Below are 22,963 nucleotides of genomic sequence, written 5' to 3'. Positions count from 1 at the left end.
GGGAGATGATCCAGTGAAGTAAAAACAAAGAGATGCTAGACTTGTGTTGCATGAGCCTCGCTTTTCTTGTGTTTTGAATCATGTTTGTTAGCATTCTGCTGCATTAATATCAATAGTCAGGAAAGATGGCTGGGAGGCACATGTCAGAAAGGAATGAAAGCTCGTTCAAACGAGATGGGAACTGTAGTCAAATAGCCAAATGATGGATATGTACCAGAAAATATCGTACTGTATATCAACATTTGACTCTAAAGATTCATTTTAGTCAAATGGAGTTTGATTTGACAGCTTAAAAATGAAAAAAAAGATGCACAGATTGACTGATGGATAATAAGTGACAAAGAAAATTGCTTTTTTTCAGATGGATTTGGGAGCATTTGATGAATTTGCCTTTGCTTTTTCATCTTTTCCTTTTGTACAGCATTAGAAGAGTAAATGTAACAAAATCAAATTCCTGATTCCTAATGTCTGTGGGGACATGTCCCACTGAAGAACTGCCATCAGTTTGAATTGCTGTGTGAAAACAAAACATTGGATTTTCCAGCCTTCAGCATCCAGTGAGCAAAATAAGTACTAACTGGTATTAAAAAGCAATCTTTTTAATACCAAAAATGACACAATTTTCTTCAAAGCAGATAAATAAATTATTACTGTTTCTCTAGTGATGGAAACTTATTTCTGAGTTCATTTAACACAAGAACAGTTTGAGATTTAACTGGAAAGAGATGAGTATGACTGTTTCCTCCATGATGTAGGGCTAAACCCAAAATGCATACTTTGAAGCATCTTTTCAGCATGCTGTCAGGGAGAAGGACTTGGGACTTAGGATTCTATAGCTTGCTGTGGTGAAAGCTAGCCCATATTCCTCTTACAGAGTTTTTCAAACGCAGTAGCAGTTAGGATAAAAAGGATGCTCATTTTGAAATGTTTGGTCTACCTCTGTACAGGATGATACAAAGAAAAAAATAAATTTTTTTGCTTTTACCTTTGGACAGCTGTGCTGACTCCCACTTCTCTCCACCAGCTATAAAGTGTTCCCACACAATTAGCTCATCTCCATACAATATAAAAATAAAGCCTATCCAGGCAGCCCTAAATTCCTTTTCTGTAGGGGAAACAACCAAACAGACAACAAACAAAAACACGATCTCTGGCTGTGTTTTACCTATTCCATGATTTCTCATGTGAGCTTCCCAGTGCTGAGGTCCTCTCAGCAAGCTGAGAACATTGGTGTGCAGTCAGTGCAGCCCTTGGCACTGCTCAGGGTGTGCTCCTGTTGCAGTGTGATCCTTGGGTTCCATGTTCTGCCTTACTGGCTCCATCTGCACCTCCCTGCTCTGGAATCGTTTGGTTAACTTCAGTACATCCAGCCTGGGAAATGCCCCAATGGAGTATTCACTCTCATGATTAATTGGGGTGAAAGGTGCATTTCTGATAGATGTGGCTACAGAGCTATTGAAGTGTGAATGGCCATTTTCCACGTGAATATAAAAATTTTCTGTTTACATAGGTTATGTTTAGAGACCACTGAAAATTTGGAATTACGTTGAAAAGTAATTTTGTTGTTGCTAACTTGGAATATTTCCAACTGTTGTAGAGCTATATGTGATGAAATAATTTTTTAAGAATTAATACTTTTATGTAGTTAGGTATGCAAACCTACTACAAAGTTCTCAGTTTTAAGAAAGAATACTGTTATTTCTACATTGTGCAAAGCCATCTTCTTTCTTCCCTCTCTTGCTGCCATCACACATTTTCATGTTGCTTTATAAAAGTTTTATAAAAAATGTCTTACAACAAGCAGTAATTCCTTGATCTCCTTGTCATGGTTGCTCTTGCAGAAGTCTGAGAGCCAGGTGAGCAGCTGGCTTAACATGGCTCTTACAGATTGTTACATCTACCTTTCTTGACTCAGTGAAATAAGCAGCCTTGCCAAGTGTATTAGGAGAGTAGAAAATGTCTACAGTAGTTTCACGAATACAAGCCGCACGGATTATAAGCCGCACCCCCGGTGCCTCGACAATGTTGCTGTCTTTGTCAATAGATAAGCCGCACCCCGAATATTAGCCGCACTTTCGTTCGTCGCGAGAATCCGTGCGCAGCTTTCACAAATTGGCCAATTAGTAACAGGATCGCGGCATAGCGGGCTTTACTGGCTCGGGGCGGGGCCAGGAAGGCTCGGCCCGCTCATGGTTGCCGACGGGGCCGGGTGGCCCAGCTCAGCGCCACGGCTCGGCGGGGCTGGCCGGCTGGTGCTGCCGCCGCCGCCGGGCTCGCTGGCCCCCCTCTCCCGTCAGCACCGCCCCGCTGCCGCGTTCGCTCGCCCGGCTGGCAGGGCTGCCGCTGCCGGGCTCGCCGCCCGCCCCGCTGCCGCTTTCGCTCGCCCTGCGCCGCGCCTCGCGAGCGCCGCGCCCGCCCCGCGGCGGCGGCGCTTCGCTCGCGGCGGCGGCGCTTCCGCGAGCGGCGGCGGCGCTTCGCGAGCGCCGCTTTCGCTCGCCCCGCCGGCAGGGCTGCCGCCGCCACCACCAGGCTCGCCGGCCGCCCCCTCCCGTCTGCACCGCCGCCGCGTTTCCTCGCCCTGGCCGGCACTGCAGGCCCCCACACCGCCGGGCTCCCCCACGCTGCTGGCCCCGATTCTGCTGGGCTTCCCCCGCTGCCAGGCAGCCCCACCCGCCGGCCTTCCTGCTTCTGCCATGCTCCCCTGCACTGCTAGCCCCAGTTCTCCCGGGCTCCCCCGCCATGCTGGCTCAGGCTCTGCCGCCCTCCCTGCCCCGCCCTGCTGGCTCAGGCTCTGCCGCCCGCCCCCACACTGCTGGCCCCGCCTCTGCCAGGCTTTCCCACCTCTGCCGGGGCCGGCCGGGCTCCAGCTTGGCTTGGGGCTGCCGCGGGCTCTCACTTCCGTGTTGGCAGCTTTTAGAATTTTGTTAATAGATTAGCCGCCCCGGAATATTAGCCGCACTTCCGGGTTTCCACCAAAATTTTGGTCAAATTGGTGCGGCTTGTATTCGTGAAATTACTGTAAGTTGGTGGGAGTTCTGGACTCTGGTATTTCATTATCAGAATTTTTCATTCATGAGTTTAACCTTGCAGGAGTGAAATCCTTGAATACGTTACTATGAATGTGAGTTTTTCTAGAAACTCCTGATACTGAGACAAACCTTCCCTAAACTCGAAATCTAACTGGGGTGCTTGTTACATTTGATTTGCCTGCTGCTTAGACCTCATTTAGGCAATAATCAGAGCCTCCTCCTGTGTATCACAATGTCCACTGTCACTCTGCATGGCTGTAGCTTTTGCTGGAGAAGGCATGAATCAGGGAACAAAAAACATGAGATCTTAGTGACAGCAGTGGCAACCTGACACTGGAGAAGTTAAAGTAAAAATAATATGTTCCCAGTCTCAACCTGGGTCTTCTGAGGGAATTATAAATATTTCATGCGGGTTCAGTTGGTGTTTAGTGTATTTTCAATATGTGTGCATTTTGCCTCATGTTCTTTAATCATCAGGGTGCTGAAACTTTAGATGATGGTTCAAAAAAATATATCTTCCTGTGGCAGGGAAGGAAGTTGATGTGAACTGAGGTGCAGCTCTACATTTGCTTGAAGCAGTAGTAAAAAAATACGATAGCAATTGTGGCAACAATGATGGAAAAGGCAGTGTGAAAAATTGCAAGAACTATTTTATTGCTTTGCTATTTTATTACTCTGAGGGGTAATTAAGCGTTCTCTCCTGCTTCCTGCCCCCCCAGCCCATCATGAATTCTGTGGTAATTTGTGAGATTTCTATTGCCTGGTAGCATGGAGCAGCAGCCCCTGCAAGCCAGGTATGGTCTGAGACATCCTGCCCCGTTGTAGCAACATTCTCCTGTTTGTTCTCAAAACAAAGTGTTATGAAATTCATGTCAAGGATGTGATATGAATTTATTTTCTCTGTAAATTGTAAGTGTTTTAATTTTTCCTCGTGCCTTAAGATACCACCTTCTTTTTAGAGTTACCTGAATAAGATGTTGATAAATGAGGAGTTGGACTTATCTAATGATTGTGCTATTATCTGCCTAGAAAATACAATCAGTTTAAAATGATAGTATAATTCACTGGTGAACTACTGCAATTCAGTGAAATAAATCCAATGACTCTTGCTGTCAGAAAATTGGAATGAAGGCAGATTAACATGTGCACTGAGGCTGAAGGTTTTTCAGGGGAAAAAAACCTTTTCTGCTCCAATTAAATGGGCTTGTCTCAGTAACGTTTCGATGAGGAGAGACAGAACAGAATGCTTTCTGTGCTATTATGAGCTTTAGGTGAAAAAGAGAGTCAAATTTGTCTTACATTTTCTGCTCATTTTATGGAGCTCTGTATTTGCCAATGAATTGTCTTTGCATGGGAAAAATAATGCTGCATTCATTTTCTCAGACCTCAAATGCTAAAATGGTGTCTCCATTAAAGCAAATCTATTTGAATGCATCTATCTAATAGCAATCATCCAGCAGAAAACAAAGCCAAATGCCACATATATTTTATGCAGTGATGTTGTTGGAACTATGGTGGTTTGAGGACAATAAGCTGGCCAGAGTAGGTTAAAAACTCATGGCTTTCAAAATATCTACTGGCAGCAGTGAGGAAATGCTGAAATACCAAATGTGGCACAGAGTTTTCAGTACTCTGAGGGTGAGGACTCTGCAGGATGACCACTGTGGGTTTCCCAGCCAATTCACATCCTCTGTTCACAGTAATGCCAGCCCCAGGTGTGTGGGAGCTGTCATCCACTACAATTACAGAGCTCCTTGGTTCTCAAGGATCCAGACAAACAGGGAATTAAACACGGAAGCAATTACTGCTCACTGAGTTTGGCAGTGACATTGGTACTACTTGGTGGTGTTCACAAAATTATTTCCCCTCTACAAACTTGTTTGGGTTTCACTGCACAGAGAGAGTCTGTAAATAGGCACCAGTAATTAATCATGAAGAGGGAAACAGTCATCATGGAACAGAAAATTTCTTCAGGCTCTGGTGAATCTTCTCTTTCCACTCAGTTTTCCTTTCATTGTTATATTGTGTTATAAGGGGAAGAGCTTTGTTAGTCCTGCATGGCACTGTCCAAAAAGATCCAGGAAAATTATTTTTAAATATAACAATCTATTTTCTTGTTTGTTGAAATAGAACTTCCTGTGCAATGGCTCTGGTGGAATAAGGAATTGCTAGAAGCAGATAAAAAAGACAGGTATTAATTGAATTTTGTGGTGAATAAATGATCCCTTTCTCTTTTTCAGGTGCAGCAAAATTTAGTTGTATGTTAGCATGTTAAGGATTTAGAAACTATAATAATGTTGATGATACAGGAATGTGAATGGAAAAAGCAATGGCATTGTATGAATAAGATCTATAAATACTGTTTTATGAGAAAGTCAGAGGACATGAAATGTTTCTATTGCAACCAGAATTCTCACTGAATGTAATGATGAAAGGTAATAGTTCTGATTTCACCTATGTTCTTGCAAGAATTTGGACCAAAAAAATCTTTTCCATTAAACACTTCTTTTTTTTTAAAACAAAAAAAAAAGGAATTTTCAGAATAGTTTCTGAGAGGTAGGTGCAAAACAAGTGTTTTGAAAAGTTAACTGCCTACTCAAATCTTGGCCTTATGTGCTCCTGTGCTAAATAGAATAATCAGTCAAGGAGGGTTTGGAAACCAGCGTGTTGAATGGGTGCCAAAACAGCAGGGTGATGTCAAGGACCCAGAAAATGCAAATAGAGTCTGAGGCTTTCAAAGGTCTTCTTCCTAACAATCCCTTTTCTTTCTTTGTAATTATATTTGGACTGTTTTCTTGGGTCTTTTCTTTCTTATGGAGAAGTGTCTAAATTAATCCTTTTGTTGCTTCCTATGGCAGAATCTCCAATTAACAGTCAGTCAAGGCCACCTCTGACAACAAAGCCCAAGAGTCCCAAGGAAAAAATTCTGCATGTTAAATAAAATGTGGGAAATAGCACTCAAAAAGAAGTGTGCAGATTACATTTTTCAAAGAATATTAGGGAAGCTGAACTTTTGGGGGAAAGTGGCTGTGTGACATGGGAGATGCTGGCTGCATGGAAAATAAAATCTCTTTGGTGCAGCTGAGTAATTGCAGGCAAAGCCTGAGGAACTTTAAATCTGTAAGGACTAGCAAATAATTTGTCTTCATTTCTGCTTGGACCCATTTAGAGTGCTTACCAGTTGTAACAAAAATTTTCAAAGAAACAAATACATTTACAGACTAATTACACTATCAAGTCATTGTGCATAAATTAATTTCTGGCAAGAACCACATTTTGGCTAAGTCCCTTATGTGTAATACAACTGGGATTTTACTGCCACAGTGGGTCATGTTTCCAGCACACATGTGCCTATGGCATGCAAGATGGAGTCTAAGTGGGGATGAATTCTTAAAAATAGTTTGAAAGAGGTTTTTGAGGTATCACACACACGGAGCTGCTGATGTATCAAACAGCTTAGAAAGAACAATGGTGTAAGTGGTGCCTTGGGTTTTGGCTTTTATATCTTTCAGAATCTCTGCTGCTTAGTGTGTAACTCTGAAACTTCATATTAGGTGTTGGTAAGTTCTTTTCACAGGGTGGTTGGACAAAACAATTCCTTTCTAGCTGGAGAATCAAGGACAACTGGTACCCAAAAAGCAGAAACAACAGTGAGGGAAAGGGGGCAAGGCAGGGGCTGAGACTTCATAGCCTGGGGCTGTGCTTGGACAATTGACCCCAATGTGGAGATGAACCAAAACTTATAAAAGTGTAAAAACTCGTGACCAGGATCCCTCTGGGATTTGATTTGGCTCTTGCACTGCTCAAGGTGCATAATTTCAATAAATACCTATTTTATCCCTTTTGCTCTGTCCAGTCTCTGTTCCAGGCCAGCCCTTCCAGGCAGCATAACCAGCTGTGTCTCACCCTGTTTCTTTGATCCAGTCTCTCTGGGGTGAGTGGCTGCTGGCCATTTTCACTCAGACTGCTCAGCCACCGCCTGTGTTTGAGCTCAGTGTGAGCTGGGGCTGTGGGAGGTATGGGAATGGAATGTTGTCCCTTTGGGATTGCCAGGAAAACTGGCAGCCTGCCCTGCTTTTGATCACATGAAAGCCTCCTGCTAAGGGGCAATCCGTACCTGATTGCCCTTCACTGCTGTGTCAGTCAGGAGCCCCTTTGGGACTCAGAGAGGATCACAGCTGCTTTCCATGAAAGACAGAAGTGATAAAAATGTAAAAAGCTATTTTCTTTGACCACTATGTTTGGCTGGTTGTAATGTTTCACCTACCTGATGTTGAGCTGAAATACGAAGAATGAAATTGCTAACTTGTTGAAAATTGATCCTAGTTATTGTTTCTGCCCTTGACCATGTTTAATATACATCTGCTTCTTGCTAAGATATGCTAGGTTAAAAAAGAGCAATTAATTTTTTTTAAAATTGTAAGTATATATACTTTTATGAATGTTTTATATGCGCTTTTATTTTCATAAATGTAAGAGAAGAAAATTTAAAAGCCTAAAAATTAATTCCAGGCCACTAGGGAATCCAGCATCTTTTTCAGATGTTTTTGAGCTCTCTATGTTTCCAAGCAAAGGCATTTTAAATTAATTAATTGTTTAATTGTGGCATATCTATTAGTGATACAAGATGGAATCCTTTCTCCCACTTAGCAGCTTCAGGTTCTCTTCAATTTTTTGAATTCTTTTTTTTTTCCATTTTGGAAGACAGCAACAAATGTTCAACTATGGTAAAAGGAAAATGCAAAATTTATCTATAGCTTGCTGATTTTAGAAAGTGGGCACTGTTTGAAGTTGCATTTGGCAGGTTACAATGACTGGGGCCCCTGTGTTAACAGGTGTTGGAGAAAAAATGTGAAGGATAAGTTTGTTTTAGAGAGCACTGTGCCATTTATGGCTTGGCCATAGGCTTTAAAAGAAGCACATTTCTGCATGACAGAGCATAAACTGGTCACCAGTACAAATTGCATTAATATTGAGCATATAAAATGCTGTATCTGGAATTATCATTTAAAATACATTTGGATGCTGTGAAGCACTAAAGCAGTGCATTTGGAATTCTTGGCTGGCTTTCTTACTCTTTTTCTCCCCTAAAATCACTAATTGTCGAAGATAAGTGTTCCACAAATATTATCAGGATATAGAAGAGGCACTTTCAAGAGGTCAGAAAATAGTTTCAGTCAGTTGGAACTGAAAAAAATTAGCCAGTTTTACAGACTAGAATGCAGTAGGAAAAATACTGAACAGACTGGTAATGCACTTATAATGACTGTAGTACAGTGTGCTGAACTCTGCAGTACAATGGAAAGTTTGCTGTCCATCATTGCCTTATACAGTTTCCAAATAAGTTTTTTTTTTTTCCAATTGCATAATCTTCATAGCTTTTTTTCTGTTATAGCTAATCCCTAGAAAATTGGGCTGTTGATCTGTTCTAATACCTCTGGCTTTGGTGGGATACAGTGAGTACATAAAGGTTTTGGGTTGGTGTGGGATTTTCTTTTTTTGAATGTCAATACAGATATACATTCACACACCCCCACAGCTACTTATTAGGGACAAAACCAAAGAAAGTTCTGTTCACACAACAGCATAAATTCAAACCAAGAAACTCATAATATATTTGAGATACAGACATAATGGCAAATTTTTGTGGAGGTTTCTTTGCAAAGGAAGTGTTAGGGAAAAAAAAATCTTAGGACTCATTTAAATTTTTTTTTTCAAGGGAGACCATAGATTAATATCATATTCCCTTCACTGCTAGTATACTAATTTTTTTTAAATTGATTTTATTGGTTTGATTAGTGAGTGTTCTGAGACTTTTTTTATTCTATCTTATGTCTTCTTAAATTTCACTACTGTAGATGAGATTTAAAGCATGATGATTATAATACTGATAGATGCTTCTACATATCTATTAATTTTAGTATGGGTTGTGTCATTCATTTTCCCGGGTAGAAGTACCAGTGAACAATAACAATGGACCTTTTGTCTCTGAAATACAATGTATTCAGTGTCCTTGGCTGCCATTGAAGTTGCTATCTCGAACATTCAGAAAACGGTGGAATGGAGAGAATAACAGAGTCGCTTCATCTCTAATAAAAGAGATGCCACATTTGGGATGTTCACTGGTGCAGGAAACAAGGGCATTTCATTTCAGTTCACCTTAATAATTCGTCTCAGCTGTCAATAGGTATCCAACTCTCCTTGGAAGTCTCTCTATGAACTGCTGGAGTACAAAGGAATCGAAGTCGATGAGGAGGGGGAGGTTTGAAAGCTCCTTTCATCTGGCACCTCACTTGGACACTGAGCTGTGTGAGCTAATTACTTTGCCTTTCCATCACCTCCAAACCTGGACACCCCTTGATGATGTAGAGCAATGACTGGGACTCCTGGCCTTCCTTTAGTCTCCAAAAGGATTCTTGGCTCAAAACTCAGGATAGCATGTGTAGGGTCAGAAGGGACCTCGAAAGGGTGCCTTGAACATTTGTTCTTCAAAACCAGAATGTTACACCATCCTGATAAATCTGAAATGTAGACCTCAGCTCTCTGTTGTTCCTCCATTTAATTGAAAAAAGATGAAATGACTCCTCTAGTAAAACGACTGTTTAATGGTGCAACTTTCAAGAAGTGCTTGCATTTACATTTATTCTTTCAAACAGCTCAAATCACTTAATTTTTACGTCTCATAGCCCCATCTCCCTTTTGAAAGAAGAACAGTGGCCTGACACGGGCAGGCTGAGCTATGAAAACCTTAAATGCTTCCACTTTTTCACAGAGTTGTGGGGAGTAGCTGTGAACAGAACTTTATTATTTCGACTGAAAGGTGGTGGGTTCAGTACTGTGAGCTGAAAACATTCAAAAACCTGGTTGAATTTCCCAATTAAGTTCTCACATATATATTAAAAAAAAAAGGAGGAGAATTGAGTATATTCTGGTATTATTACTGATATTATGCAGTGAAGAGGACACAGTTTTTACCTCCCCAAAATCAAGCAGCACCATGAGGACCTATGAGGCTGTGATTGATCCCAGACTTGAGAATGTCAGAAAAAAACCCCAAAATATAGTTCTTCAAGCTCTTCTTTCATAGTCCCACTCCCCTACCTTGAGTCTCTGTCCAATTCTTCTCAGATTTCCTTTAAACTGTGATCAGATTCTTTGTTAGAAAGTTTTATGGCACCAAAATATCAGTAAAGCTTTGCACATCTTTAAGCAATGTATCCATGAGCTGACAGGGAATATTACATTGCAAAGTGGGTGGACAAAAAAGCAAAATGTTTGTGGCAGAAAGTGAGAAACAAATGTTTTGCATTTTTGTTTTGATAAAACAAAAAGTAGAAATAGTTATTAAAAATCTAAGAGATGTAAGTGGCTAAACAATATATTAATTTAATGCAGCTGCAGAGGTCATATTCATTTCTCTCTAAGACAGCTTTTGGAAATAGGACCCTGTTGCTGCCTTTTGTTTTTTCTTTGAGAGTGGGAAGGGTTAGAAAGAGAGAGGATGACAGTGCTGTAAAATGAAATCTTCCTCCACATCTTAAATCAATAACCTCCTGTATCTGTCTGGATTCTGAGTGCTAACTAAAACCTCTACAGAAAATGTCATCAATGAAGGCTTGCCATCTGACAAATTTCCTGCCAATTCCTGAACTGATAATTAGTACTGTTATTTGAAATAATTTTCTGGAAAATAGTTGCTTAAAGATATGATTTCCAGTTTCCTATCCTGATCAGGACAGCTTTCTGAATCAATTAATCTTAAATTAATGAGCAGCATGCCTACATTGCAGTCAAGTCCCATAGCCTTTTTCTCTTTCCCCATGTTTGACTTTGCTTTCCCCTCAAATGGATCCTGATTTTGATGTGTCATGGCTGATGATAAAGAGCCAATGTTAGGATCAATACCAGCAAAAAACTTCCCTTAGTGTTAGACAAAATAGTTCTCTATGGTGAAGTGTTATTAATGGCCTGGTGTGATGCACTGTATTTGTTCTGGCCTTTAAACCCTTACCCACTCAGGACTGTTGGCACAAGGGTTTCACAGAAAAGCAATTTTTCTTCTGTGGAAAATGGAATCACTGTCTCAGGGTAGGACTACACCAAATTTTTCTACTGCTCATTGCATTTTAAAGACTGAGGGTTGTGTACTAAACACAAGATGCAGTTCCCCTTTGCAACTTAGTCTTGTCTGTAAAAGGAAGAACACAACCATCATTATAATTTAGATAATTTATCAGATTTGAAAATTGTGCTTAAAATTCACTATTCCCAATGTTCCACCGTTACAGTTTTGATTTTAAAAGTTACATTTTTATTTGCAGTGTGTTTATATAACAGAAAACTTTAGATAGTAACAAATAAATAGGATTTTTGGCAAATATTTTTGGAAACTTCAACTTATTATATTGTAGACGACATTATAGAGATTTAAATCTGAGCAGTGTTGGAGAAAAAAGAAATTTGCAAAGCAATGTGGATATTTAAGATGTGTTTATAACTGCTCTTGTCAAAGCATCCATATTACTAAGTTTCATGTTTCATAGCAACAAATTCAGGTACTGCATGTAAAGAAAAATTTGTTCCTATTAGTTCAACTTGTAACATTGATTCATTTAAATAATCTTCATGGAAAATTATTCTCTAGCTTGAAATATGGGGATGATTTTTATACTTAAAAGTACACCTGAATGATAGCTTTAATCAAAATCTCTGTCACAAAGTGGAAATGTTATGGACACTTTCTTTTACTGCCTTTGTCTTGTGCCTTCTTTGACATCAGGCCATAGCTGATACCTGGGGAAGGAAAATAGTGTTGGAGCAAGGGCGGGAGTGATATTTAACCTGGAATGTCCTCTCATCTGGGGTTCTTTGCCCCACTTTATGTATATGAACAGCCTAGCCCCTGAGGGATTTTATTTCATTTACACTCCTGCTATCCAAAGCAGCATGGGGCAATGAATTCCACAAATTAATAAACAAGATAAAGGAAAAAAAAATAATTGCCGTGTAACTACTCAGTTGTTTATATAATGAGAGAAGGACTTTAGTATTTCAGAAACAAAGCTTGTGCTTTCATACCTCATATATTTTGATATACATTTCATATTCAGATATATTCATCATAAAAATGAAGCTGTAATTTCATGAAATTGAGTTTTCAAGTAATAAAATGCATTATTTGTTGTTTTTACAGCCATACAACAAATTGCAAAATGAGTTCTCCCCAGACACTGAAATCTGATTCCAAAGTTGCCTTACCTGAAATTCCACTTCATTTATCAGAGACAATATTGTGATGTCTGTGTAAATAGTCTCTCTAGGATTTTTAGTTTATTTTATGACAGTGAATATATTTGCAATCGCTGCTATAGCCCTGAAAAATACCATATGGCAAAAATGCCCATATTTAATTTAAGGTGATGGGGTTCTATTTGTTCAATCTATTAAAGTAGCTGCCCTATCAGCTAATCTGACAGCTGTGTTACTCAACATCATTGCAGGCAATGACATATGGTGAGGCATAAGGACAAACATGCAAATATTCATTTCAGCAGGGCCAGGGCATTGTCTAATCTTGAAAAAACCCTTTGTTAGCAAAGCTGTACTTAAGAGCAGAACATTAACCTCTGTGTTTATCTGCCAGGGTTTGTTCTTAAGTGAACAAATACAAGTTCCCATCTTGGAGTGAGTTAAATGGATGACAAATTGTGAAATGTGATTGCTGAGAAGGAACAAAGGCTCCAGTGACCTCAGTAAAAATGGTGGTAGCTCGAAAATATATTGAACTGTTTCCCATGATCAAGTTTGGAGGGGAGGGAGAGAGGGAAGGAGGGAAAGAGCAAGTGGTTAACTACATTGCATTTGTACAGCTTCTGAGTGCAGCTTCCTTTTTATAAATAAGCCACAGCAGTGTTATAGTACCCTAGAGGAAAGATTAGCCTTCAACTGTGAGGTAGCATCAGGTATTGGGCATATAACACTTATGGGAAGTCAGAGAGGAGAAAATATCACAGTATTACAGAATATGGTTGTTAATCTCTTTCAAAATGGGGTGAGGGGAGAAGTTTTCAAAGTTCTTCTCTTTGAAAAATAATAAGCTTGTCTTTGAAAAATAATAGTAATCAAATGTGGGATTTGAGACTTATTTACAAATGCAGAATTGTCATAGACATTTAAGTAACAACTGCAGCAAGAGAGATTAATACATTTCTGAAATGTCATTTCAGAAAAGACCACATTTTAGTTCAAACAGATTTGATGTTTGAATTATCTTGGCGAACACTGTTAGCTGTTAAAGGAACATACAATGAAATATATTCTCTTTGACAGAATAGTCTTCAACCGAGGATATTAATTCTCTTTTACTGAGAATGAGATTTTTGGCTTACAGTTTTTAATCTTGCCGGTGTTTCTTCTCAAGAGCCACCAGCAATGATCCATCTTGGTGTCCTGCCTCAGCATCCCCAGCACAGCAGAGCTCCCCAGGCAGGACAAGCCCTTGGTGACCAACCCTGGAGGGTGCAGGGTCAGCTGCCCTCATTCAGATGCCTCCTCCTGCTTTCCTGCTCACCCCTTCTCTTCCCTTCCCAAATGAGGCAGCCCCCAGGTACAAAATGCAGATACAGAATGTTTCCTGTGCCTTTGAGACAGCAGGGTAGTGTGTAACTCTGCATTACGTGAGTCGAGTGGCTTGGGAGAAATTACAAAAGGGCAGGAACATTCTCACCATGGTCTTTATTCCAGGTGTTTTTTTCTGAAGGAGAAAAAAATACCCTCTCTGTTGTTGTTCTGAATGTTTCTATAGCCCTGAAAAAATGGCTGCTTCATGCCATCAGTGCTAATCAGCTGAACAGAGACTGCAGCCTGGTCACAAAACTGTGTCAGATTCTCACCATGTGCTAGTTGAGATAACACAAGAACCTTCCTAATTATATCAGGAAAACATTAGTGTTCTGTAGCTTCTGAACCAGCTAAACAAGAAGACTTGAGCTTGTGCTCCATTCCTTTACTTCCTCCTTTACCTAATAAAGATCACATGGTTTGAAAAATGGGGATTGCCTTCAGAGGGTTCCAGACCAATAAGGAAATAATTCAGTATTAGTGCCCAAATCCCTGTGGAAGCACAAGTCAAGCTGAAGTATTATGCATGAGTTGGTAGATCTTCCATATGTTGTTTGTACTCACTCCCTGAGGCTTTGTGCTATAAATAACAGAAACTGGAATGCAAAGTAGCACTCATCAGGGACAATAAAAGTAATAATTTGGAGATTCATTCATAAATACGACTGGAGGGGACCGGTTATGATTAGAGTTTGGTCTTCTGCAGGAGACAAACTTCCCTTGTACTAATGCCTGAAAATAGGTGTGCAACTTTTTATTTATCCAAACTGTATAAATTTGGAGACTTCTTTAAAGGAGCAAAAACCCAGCCCTGTATTTGAAAATTGTTTTCAACACTGAGCATCTAAGGGAGCACAACTAAGATCACAGATTCCCAAAATCATTGAGGTTGGAAAAGACCTCTAGGAGACTCGAGTCTAACTGTGTTCAGCACTAAACCATGTTCCCAAATGCCATGTGCACACATCTGAACACTTCTAGGAATGGTAATTCCACTTGAACAGCTTATGTTATGACTACGGGAGATCTGTGTGATGTTCACACAGAAATTAGTAAAATAGTATGTCTTTATAATTCAGACTAAATTATATTCACTTCTTGGGCTTGAAAGAGCAAATATTTCTACTAGTATATTAGAAGATTATAAAAAAACTATGTATATACACACACCAAAGTTGAATGCATTTATAATTATTAGCTAATTTTATAAAAATTGAATATCTAAGTATTGAAAATATCACTAAGGATTCCAAATTTTTGGGAATAGCTCTTACTGCTAGAAAAGATCATATTTATAATCTACATATCAGCATCCTTCTTATGAGATTTGTTTTGTGTTGCTTTCAAGGTTTTAAGTGTCTGCAAGGCATTTTAGAACATCCCCAGCATGATGGTGCAGGTTTTGGAAGGATTTTAAGGGGCTTTTGTGGACCATGCCAAGAGAATGTAATGTGAATTTCAGTTATCCTGGGAAAAGCTGCAAAGTGAATGGGGCCACAGAACATGACTGCTTTCAGACACTAATGTTCTTCCTAGGTTCTCCTGTAATCATCTTTTGTGCACTGAGAAAATAAACTGCTGTGCTCCTGAAGTTTTCCAAGTGTAGATGAAAGCATATTAGGTCATAGGCTGTCAATTATTTGCAAAATTTTAATCTGCTACATCCTTATTCTGCATTTAATACTTGAGGAAAAGAACAATATGAAAATGGATGCACTAATAATAGCTGATTAAAATGCATTAATTTTACATCACCAAATAATCATCATTAATTTAATACCAGTACATCATAAAATGTCTAATTCCTCTGCAGCCAGTCCATGTTAAATTGATAAAACAGACGAGAGTAGTTTAGAAAGTCTCATTAAGTGCTCAAAGATATATTTTATTTTTTGTGTGTGAAATTTATTTCTTTAATCAATTAAAATGCAATAAGCACTATGGTAAGAATGCTGAAATTACACAGGCACACACAGTTGATAAAATGCCACGGGAAGCATCCCCTCTGTCAGTGCTTTTCCCAGTTTGGATGCACCAGTTTTATTCCTGAGGGGCTACACTTTAATCCACTGTGCTAAGCCCAGCTACTAAATCCTCAGCAGAACTAGAGATATACCTGCAGCTTTAATTTACAGCTGCTGTATTTTATGGCCTGTACAAATTACAGTAATTTCACGAATACAAGCCGCACCAATTTGACCAAAATTTTGGTGGAAACCCGGAAGTGCGGCTAATATTCCGGGGCGGCTAATCTATTAACAAAATTCTAAAAGCTGCCAACACGGAAGTGAGAGCCCGCGGCAGCCCCAAGCCAAGCTGGAGCCCGGCCGGCCCCGGCAGAGGTGGGAAAGCCTGGCAGAGGCGGGGCCAGCAGTGTGGGGGGCGGGCGGCAGAGCCTGAGCCAGCAGGGCGGGGCAGGGCGGGCGGCAGAGCCTGAGCCAGCATGGCGGGGGAGCCCGGGAGAACTGGGGCTAGCAGTGCAGGGGAGCATGGCAGAAGCAGGAAGGCCGGCGGGTGGGGCTGCCTGGCAGCGGGGGAAGCCCAGCAGAATCGGGGCCAGCAGCGTGGGGGAGCCCGGCGGTGCGGGGGCCTGCAGTGCCGGCCAGGGCGAGGAAACGCGGCGGCGGTGCAGACGGGAGGGGGCGGCCGGTGAGCCTGGTGGCGGCGGCGGCAGCCCTGCCGGCGGGGCGAGCGAAAGCGGCGCTCGCGGAAGCGCCGCCGCCGCGAGCGAAGCGCCGCCGCCGCGAGCGAAAGCGCCGCCGCGAGCGAAAGCGCCGCGGGGCGGGCGCGGCGCTCGCGAGGCGCGGCGCTCGCGAGGCGCGGCGCAGGGCGAGCGAAAGCGGCAGCGGGGCGGGTGGCGAGCCCGGCGGCGGCAGCCCTGCCAGCCGGGCGAGCGAACACGGCAGCGGGGCGGTGCTGATGGGAGAGGGGGGCCAGCGAGCCCGGCGGCGGCGGCAGCACCACCCGGTCAGCCCCGCCGAGCCGTGGCGCTGAGCTGGGCCACCCGGCCCCGTCGGCAACCATGAGCGGACTGAGCCTTCCTGGCCCCGCCCCGAGCCAGTAAAGCCCGCTATGCCGCGATCCTGTTACTAATTGGCCAATTTGTGAAAGCTGCGCACGGATTCTCGCGACGAACGAAAGTGCGGCTAATATTCGGGGTGCGGCTTATCTATTGACAAAGACAGCAACATTGTCGAGGCACCGGGGGTGCGGCTTATAATCCGTGCGGCTTGTATTCGTGAAACTACTGTAGATAATGTTCTTTATTAGCTCCATTGTCACAAACACTTTTTATGTAATCAGATTATCTTTTTTTTTTTTTTTTTGATAGTTCATGATAATTTTCTGTCACACCAATTTTTGAAAATCCTCCCTGAGACTTTCAAGTAACACTTGCTCTCTAGCTTGGCAATTGGGCCAAAAAAACAAAAATCAGCTCTTCTAATAATGGATATTTATCTCCTGGTTCCTACCTTCCATTCTGTTAGAACACCCAGTGTTTGCTCATGAAATAGGGAGTTAATCGGCTTAATGAGACATTCTAAATGGTTTCCATAGATCTAATTTATTAATAATTCAGAGAATACTCAAACGGCTGCCATTAGTTTACCATCTCATCCTCCTCTCTGTGTTGCATACTGTAACTGCTGGGTACTGAAAATATCACTTGAGGGCACGGATGGAACTCCACTATTGTTTTTATAAATGCTCTTTTTGAAAATATTTCACTGCTGGTTTTTCAGGAGAGAAACACAATATGTAGTTTGCTTCAACTAGAAATTTAGAGATTCAAAAAGAGTGGAGTGAATCCAGTGCTCAGAAGGAACATAAGGGTCTTTAGAGCTGCTGACTTCTCATCCCCGTGTGTCAGCTCTGTGCATGTCAGTGTAAGCACTCCCAGTTCTGGTTTTCAGTGATTTGAGGGCTGATCTGTGCCCCTGGGGTGACTCAGATGCTCCTCCTTGGCAAGCAAGAGTTAGAAGTGTTCTGAAAATATAGATAGCACAGTTCTGGTTGGATATGGCAAATTAAATTATGTAGAAATCTAATAATATATTGTGATTAAAACCCACGTGGAACCTTCAGCATTTGCTTTACAAATTTGTGAATACTTCTGGGAGCATTCAGACATGCTGCCTATTCCACTAACTTCCCAAATCTATTACATGAACAGAGTTTCTTAAACTCCTTATAAATCAGAGTATTTTAATTCTAGTAAAAAAGATGGAAATGGGCAAGGAGGGGTAACAGGTAAGGAACAGATTTTTAAAAGAATTAAACTCTTTAAAAAAATAGCCTTGGTACCCATATCTCCATTGTTATATTTCTAAATATAGTCTGAATCCAAAATTACTTAATTATTTATTTGATTATTCAGTCTGTTCAGTATTCTTCTTCTTTTTGGAACTTTGTAATCTCTCTTCCTACACCATGTAGGTGTTGCACTTTTCTGAAAAGGAAATTGCACTTTTAAGTGAGGAGGAAAAAAAAATGTTTTTATCCATCATTGTATCAAAATAGAATGCTTTGTCATTTTATTCAACCACATTTCTATAACCACACAAAAAATAGCAACAGAGAGAGAACAAATTGTACCTAGCCAGGGATTTGTATAAATTTCCATCTTTTGATCTTATATTCATCTGCTTCTCCATGTATTAGGATTATATATCACCACAAGAAGTTAAAGATTTTTTTTTTGCAATACTTTGACTGAAAGACACTGAATTGGAGCAACTTATGGACAGAATCTGATGCCATACAGCAAATTTTTTTAATATAATAAGAAAATCTGTATCTTGTGTTGCAGGAAACAGTTTTATTGCTAACAAATTTCAAAATATGTTAAGTATGTGAAATTGGGATATGACACTCAAAATCTCATTAAGCATTCCTATTTTGTCTTTGTAACATCTGTCATTATCAAAACCAAATTCAACAGTCATTATTATAGTCACTGTTACTGGGGGGAAAAAAAATCACTTGTACATTTTAGTGTGGCACTTAAAATCTCAGTAGGGAATTTAATTTGGAGCCTTTATTGCAGTAGCACAGACTAATATATTCCAAGAAAGTTAGATTGTCTGTGGCTGCTCCAAAAGTATGTTAGATGAACCCAAAATTCACCTCTGAAAAGAGTCAAAAGGATTGCAAAGCTGGAGGTGAGAACTGCACCTGAATTGTCTGTGACACTCCAAGCCATGTTGGGACCTTTGTGTGCCCAGGGATTGTGCACAAGGCATTTACATGGGTGCTGGGATTGCACAAAGAAAGGAGCCTGCGATCTTAAAGGGATGAAAAGGTGCTCAAGTCTTTGTGTTGGCCGCGTGTTATTTGTTTATAAACCCAAAGAATTAGGATCTCCTGGACTTCCCGAGCCATCAGAGCTCCCTGGTGCTGTCATTCCCACTCCAGACTCCCCAGAGGGTGCCAGTGGATGTGCAGGTAATTGGTGTAAGCCCAAAGAATTAAGATCTTCTGTTTCTCCTGGATCTCCTGGGCTATCAGAGCTTCCTGGTGCTGTCATTCCCACTCCAGGCTCCCCAGAGGGTGCCAGTGGATGTGCAGGTAATTGTGTGTAAGCCCATCACAGGGCATGGAGAATATCTGATCTCTTCCTGTCAGGAGCCCCTGCACAGCAGTCTGTATAGCTAATTTCTGGAGGCAATTCTCTTTTGTCAGCTTCCCCAAGCCTTTTTCTGTTCCTCATGTTGGGACCTTAGGATGAGACCAGTGGTGGCTCAAATGCCACTGGTGGAGGTGTAAATGTTTTGTCCAAATCAAAGGTTCAGGTTTGGCAGATCTCAGTGGGTCTCTTGGAGCTGGAAAGAGTCAAAAGCTGTTGAGCTTGATAGAAAGCAGGAAAATTAGAAAAAAAAAAAAAATGTAGTTTTATGGGTATGTCACTAAAGGGAAAGTAAAGTGTAGGTAGGCACCAGTGATTGTTCCATAAGTGCAATTTGCTGCTGGATTATTTTCTAATATTTAGTGTTCATAACTCTTTTAGAGACAGGAAAACATAGGTTTGATGGGTCTAAACAACTTTTCTTTTTTCTTATTTAAATACCAATAAGGCAGAATATCAGTTTTAACTGGAAGCCTTAGGAAAACAATCATCAGGTATCAGAACTCCTGAGCAACACAGAGTAGAATCCAAGGAAAGACAATTTATCTTCAGCTTTTCCTCATATAAGGGTTTCTACACTGTATCAATTTTATTCACATTTATTGCCAAGTGAGATGTGTTACTATGAATTTTTCAATATTCTTTACTGGTATGTTAAAATCAGATATGGAAGCATGGAAGATGGAAATGAGAAATGTCCACTAAGAACAACCAGAGGCCTCTCTGGAACACAACTAAAGCTGTGGGTTTATTGATATTGCTGAGAAAATGCATCTCCTAGACACATTTCTAGGCCATATAAATCCTATTTTATAGTAACAGGAAGCACAGCAGGAAGCTCTGATTTGGCTGCTGAAGTTATCAGTGTGATCCCTCCTTCTTATATGTGGGAAACCAGCTGGCCCAAATTATCTTCTAGGTGTTGAATGTGTTTATAGGATTTCTCCCAACATATCTCCTACTCTCAGAAGGCATTATGTAGTCAATTAAAGTAGAGGCTGTTTGTTTCCTCCTCTCCCTCCCCTCTCCTGTCCTTGAAAAAATGTCTGTGAGGGGGTTTTTTTTTGGTAGCATGATGTTCTGATGAACATTGATTTAGTTTTTCTGGGGAAAAAAATAACAAGGAAAGCAAGTTTTTGATACACCTTGCTATTAAGGGCATTGTTTTGGAAACTCCCAAGGGGAAAAATATTTTATGAGCAGAGAGCATGAGCCTGCTTCATTTTCTGACTGGAGATCCTACAGGGATGGGACCTTGGGAGTGAGAACTTCCCTGCAGATGTTGGTGGGGTTTGGCACATCAGCTGCAGAAGCACATTTTAGCAAACAGATCAAAGTTCAGCACCCAGACACTCAAATCCACTGATTTGAGAGTTGTCTCTTTGTGTTTGGCATTAAGAGTTCTGAGCCTCACTGTCTGCTACAGCCCAGAGCTGGCAGTGGCTCTGCCTGCTGGTAACCCTTCTGAAATTTGAAAATTCCCTTCACTGTGAACTAAATAAATACATATATAGGATGGAAAAGCAAGAAGCAATTCATAACAAAACGACCTCTTCCATTATTAACTGGCAAAACTCCCAAAGGCATTAAAATAAATGAACCATAGCATGAATCAAAAAGGCAAAAATGATAACTTGGGACTTATACTTTATAAGTTTAATTAAATACAAATGGATTGCTGAAACAGCATATGGCTTCCTACACTATTACTGCTAGAAATAATTTTAGTGATTTGAAGATAGAAATTGAATGAGAGGTTTGACTGTATCTCATCTAATTCCATTATTCATGGCTACTTTCCTGTTTTCCCTGAACTGCATCAGTTCTCACTTTAAAATTTGAGTCTCTGCAGAGTGCATATGCAATTCTCCATTTAGCTCATTTTCCAGCTGTTTTATATAAAACCCTGTGAGTGTTTCAGAAGCATTTTACTGCAGTTGCTTTGTTGAGCCTTTCATCAGCATGGAATGAATAGGGAAATAAATTTTGAAACAATTGGAAGAAAAGAGCAAACATCTTCAAAATGAGCACTGAGCAACTGGGAGGGTTGGACTGTGGTACTTGGTGCCACTTTGTTCACCAAACCACAAACTTCTAAGTCATACTAAGGAATTGAGTGCAGGCTTCTCCCAGCTGAACTTTACACTTCCTTAATTCCCTGAGTAAATTACTCCAGCTAGTACAATGAATGAAAGAAAGGAGAGGAATGTAATAGGCTTTACTGTTTTGCATTATTTTACAGTAAAAATACTACTTTGTTTTGAAATGTTTTTTTTTTTTTTTGAGGAATAATTCTTAAGGCTTTATGATTAAAGTCTCTGTGGCTATTTCTGAGGCTTTTGCTGATATATTTCAGAGTACTGTCAGTGGAGTTGTGTAGAAAAATAGAAAATAGAATTAAATTCTTCACAGAAAGATAAAAGAAGAAAACAGGTAAGTTGCATAAATATTTGTGGGATTTCTACCTCAAAGCTGAATTCTGCTCATCAAAATGATGGTGCTCATAGCCAACTGCATTTTTAAATCTTAGTATAAAAAATGGAGACAAACTGCCAGTGTCTCTTTGGATAAAGTGCTTTCAGTAGTCAGAAGAGTCTTTTTGGTATGCAGAAAATTTAGAAAACACACAACTTTTAAGACTAGTACTTTATTTGTATTTGATAGTTAATATTGTACAAAAATTATTTTTTAAAGGGGTTCTTAAGCCAACCTCTTCAAAGTCATTTCCTGTATAACTACCTTTAGATGAATAAATAAAATAGTTCTGTATGTGCTGTTATCCCCCAAACCTATTTGGGGGATAAAATGATTTGGCAAACCTGGCCTTCTAGAGGAATTTACAACATTGAAGGAAAGGAAATTGAGTTGTATTTGAGAAGAATTTTTTGAAGCTTGACCCTCACCATTCCCTCTCCATTCCCATTTATGCACAAACTTCCCAGTAACAGCCAAAACTGCTGTGAAATGTTGTACTGTGGTTGTTGGCCATGCTGCCTGGATAATCTGGGTGCACAGACCACTCTACTCCCACTTTCCCCCTTTGCATGCACAAATATCCACATCTGCTCACACAAATCCAAAATCTCTAGAGACTGCAGGTGACAAGGAGAGACTTCTAACCAGAAAAATGTCACAGAAAGCAAAGCTGAAGTGTGTCTATGAGAAATCCATCATTCCATTTATTTTCATACAAGTTTTTAGTTAGTCTTGCCTTTAAGATAAATATGTAGTTATTCTTGTCTTAAATTCTCTCACTGATTGTTGGCTGAATGACTGTGTGTTATCTGTCTTTAAGGAAAACTATACTCCATCAAATTCAAGGCTAAGTGATGAAGGCCAAAGGTCCACCAGGAATGTACATAAAAACCAAATTCGATATATACAAAAGTCGAAAGTACAGAAGGAAAGCAATGTTTCTCAGAAGAGCAGAGAAAGAACCAAGAGATGGCATGAATTGAAAAGTCAAGTGAAATGCATCATGATTCTAAATAGTTCTGTAAAACAGTAAAACAGGAAAGATCATACCAAGATTACACTTCCCAAGAAACAAATATATTTGGATGATATTTCTCAAAACAGTTAATGGAACTATTCAAATGTGCAAAATTGCACTTAATAGAACTTAAGTGAAATGGTAAAAGATAATAATTTATTCTATTGGAATGGGATGAAAATCAGGGATGTGCCC

Source organism: Catharus ustulatus, chromosome 7, assembly GCF_009819885.2.
Source record: "Catharus ustulatus isolate bCatUst1 chromosome 7, bCatUst1.pri.v2, whole genome shotgun sequence".
In the NCBI taxonomy this organism is placed as follows: Eukaryota; Metazoa; Chordata; class Aves; order Passeriformes; family Turdidae; genus Catharus; species Catharus ustulatus.
Note: the sequence above shows the minus strand (reverse complement) of the source record.